This window comes from Serinus canaria, chromosome 23 (assembly GCF_022539315.1).
Source record: "Serinus canaria isolate serCan28SL12 chromosome 23, serCan2020, whole genome shotgun sequence".
Classification (NCBI taxonomy): domain Eukaryota; kingdom Metazoa; phylum Chordata; class Aves; order Passeriformes; family Fringillidae; genus Serinus; species Serinus canaria.
In genome coordinates this window covers 3,671,458-3,675,030 of record NC_066336.1, presented here as the reverse complement: position 1 = coordinate 3,675,030, position 3,573 = coordinate 3,671,458, and positions in this window count along the sequence as shown.

Genomic DNA, 3,573 nt, shown 5'->3' with positions numbered 1-3,573 from the left:
GAGATGAGGGCATTGTCCATGTGCTGCTCTGGGGAGTCTGGGACTGTCACCCCCTGGCAGGAGAGGATGGGCACAGGGACAGCCCTGCAGCCTGGGGAAGTACCACCAAAGTCCAGGCAGCCACAGGGAAGCTGTCAGTCTCTCAAGATGTGCTGTTGGCTCAGACCTGAATATCAAAGTCATCCTGGATAAATAAATAAGCAAATCTTGTCCCCTGAACATTAGCATTTCTTCTGAAAACAGGCCCAGCCTTCTAGCTGCCCTAATCCTACCCAACACCAATCTCCAATTAAAACTCCAGTGCTGAGTGAGTTGTAATTCTTAGCACCTCAGGGCCATTTTATTAATATCTTTTTTTTTTTTTACCCATTAAAACCTGTTTTCTCTAAATGAAATAAAATAGGGGCAGAGATAACAAAACTCATTGCTTTTTCATATATATATATATATATATATATATATATATATATAAAAGAAAGAAACAGTTTGCATTAAAAAAAAGAAGTTAATAAATGGCCGAGCCCCAACAGATGGGGGTGTGTGTGGAATTTGCATTTTTCAGATTAACATGCACGAGCAAAGATAGAAAACGCACTTGCCCCGGGGAAATAATTTGAGAAATCTTTGCATATTTTATTTAAAAGCATGCCACGTTAGGCAGGGTAATAATGCAGAGCGATGGTGATTAGGTTAGGCCTGGAGGGATTGAAGCCTGGGACCCTCCCTCCTCTTGATCCGGCTCATCCTTTTGCCAAGCCCCCCTCAAACCCTTGGTGTTACAGCCCAGACACCCATCCCAAAATCCAGCCCTGTTGGTGTGTTAGTGGTTTAACCCCATGGATTTGAGGCAGCTCCTGGCATGTGGTCCATGAGCTGCTTCTCTCCTCACTTCCAGGGGACAAAAGGATGCCAGTTTAGTTTCATCCCAAGCTCCTGTGCCATGGGATCCCCACACATATTGGGAGGGATGCCCTGCTCAGGATTCAGCCTTCTCACAGGTGAGGTGTCTCCCTGGGGCTCTGCAGATCCTCTGGGATTTACAGCATTCATTTACAGGAGTAGTCAATGGTCCCAACACCCCAATCCCTCAGGATGCTTGGGAAATCACCAGGTGGAGTTCAGGTGTGGCAGCACCGAGGTCCTGCTTCTGCCAAAGCTTTTCTGCCATTATCTCCTGTTTGAAGGCAGGGAGTAGATCAGAGCTCATCCCCAAAAGTGCTGGGGACACTGTGCATGGAATGTCCTTTAAAAATTCATGGACTTTCCTGAAGGATTCAGGTAGCTTGGGAGAAATTGGGTGATCTTTCATAACCTCTGACAGCATGCTCGTGGCATTTATAGAGCCCCAGACCTCTGAGCTGAAAGGTGGTTTTTCTCTCATCCCACAGTGAGGAAGAGGAAGATGAAATAAGGTCAGTTTCAGGTGACAGTGGCCCTTCAAGACACACTTCCCCCAGACAGCAGAAATGGGCAGCCTGTGCCCTACTCCAGGGTCACAACCATCAACCATCAGCACTAACCAACACCAGGGCTAGGATGCTGCTTTGGCCTTGAAAATATTATTCTCCTTTTTAATGTCAGCCTCTGCATTCTGGTGTTTAAAGCTTAAGATCTTGTTTGCCAGGTTTCTTTCAAGATGATGAGATTTTGCCATCATTCAAGAAATTCTTCAGCTGGGGGGTTGGAGGGAAGACAGTCCTGTGCAGTGAAGCAGAGCTTGGAGCAGCTCCCAAGCAGCCAAACCAGTGGTGGGCACTGCCCATTCCTTCCCAGCCATATCTGGGGGGTTCCAGGCGCTCAGCACCCGCAATGTTCCTCAGAATCACCACCAGCACCTCTACACCCTGCTGGAAAAATGGCAAAAGCCCTCCTGCCTGGCAAAACCAGGCCCTTGGAAAGCTCCTGCCACTTCCCTGGCTTTGAAATCTGACCCAGAGCCTGACTCTCTCCCTGTCTGCTCCCATTATTAATAAACTTTGAAGGGCTCCCTTCTGTCCTTAATGAGATTAGTGTTATTTTCATGCATTGCTGCAGGGCAAAGGACTGAAAAAGTGGCTGATCTGTAAACTAAAGGGTGCTAATCTATAGAGGGTGTGTCCCCCATTCTCATGGCCTCGGGGGCTGGGTGAGAGTAATCAATTAAAAGAGGGGATTAGAGGTGCCGTGGTCACCTACTTTATTGAGGTCACCCTGACACCCTCCCAGCCGTGGGCACAGGCAGGTCCAGCTCGGTCATTGAGGCTCTTAGAATTAAAAAAGCCTTAATCACCAGTCCCTGTTCAGGCTCTGGACCCAAAGGAGCAGTAAGGAAAATCTGTTGTTAATATATTAATGGGCACAATTTGCTTAGCGGGTCTGTCTGGGCTTTGTAAATTAATGCTAATTTAAAGCACAACCTCACTGTCTTGTGTTTATTTTTTTCAACTTTATTCAAGTGCCTCCTTTTTGCCAGGAACTTGGGGAGGAAAAAATACTTGACCTGGCCAAATAGGGAGTTGCTTTTGCTGTGGATTCGTAGATGTTCCAAAGGCAGATTGTTTAAGGAAGGAAGGGGTGGTCTTGCGCTGACTGAGTGTGTCCAAACACTGCTCCAGTGGCCATAATTGTGGAGAGAAGAGATTTTCTCTCTGAGGATTTCCTTACCAGAAATGCCTTGGGTAGCTCTGGGCAGGGATTGAGTCGCTGCCCCTGTGCCCTGTTGGTTAAAAACCAGCTGCACTGTGCATGTTGTACTCCTGGGATTTCTGTCCTTCACTTTGGATCACAAATCTGTGCCTGAAAATGGCCCAAAGCCTTGACCTGCCCTGGCCCATCTTTGGGGAGAGGAAAGAGCAGTTTGCTGCAGGACTTGGGCACTGACAGTAATTAAAAGCCTCTTTGCAGCCAGCAGGAGCCTCAGAGCATCCAGCAAGGACTGCAGCACACCTGAGCCCTGGGCAGTGGCATGCAGCACACCTGTCCTCTAATGTCCTTCCCCTGGGATGTCCCACCCACCTCAGGAGCCCCCAGGGCATCTGCCAACCCCGAGCCCAGCAATTCTCCCCTCAGCCAAGCCATGCCCCAGCAGCATCCTGAGCATGGTGGGCATGGGAAGCAGGGCAGGGGTGCCAGTTCGGGGTGCCAGCGTTGTCACCCGCAGATGCGGCTCGGTGGCACTGTGCTGACACTCATTCACCCTGAGCCATCGAGACTTGTCACTGCCACTGTGACACATCTCCAACACCCACAGGGTCCCACCCCCCTGCTCCCCAGAGAGAACCCTGCCCTGCTTCTCTCCTCACTTCCACATGTGAAAGGGATGTCACCTTGGGTCAGTCCCGAGCCCTGTTGCTGTTCTGGAGTGCTAAAGGGATTAACTGCCGTCTCCTGAGCCAGGCTCAGGCTCATAACGCAGAGACTGTGAAAATAATTGCCTTAATTTCAAGACCAACTTTAGACAGAGGAAAAAATTTATGCTATGGGGGAGACAGCACCTTTTCTGGGTGCTGGGGGAATGTCAGGCCCAGAGGAAGGAGTTTTCCATAAATTGAGGCTGGGCAGCATGTGCCAGGAGCCAAGACTGTCCTGGATGTC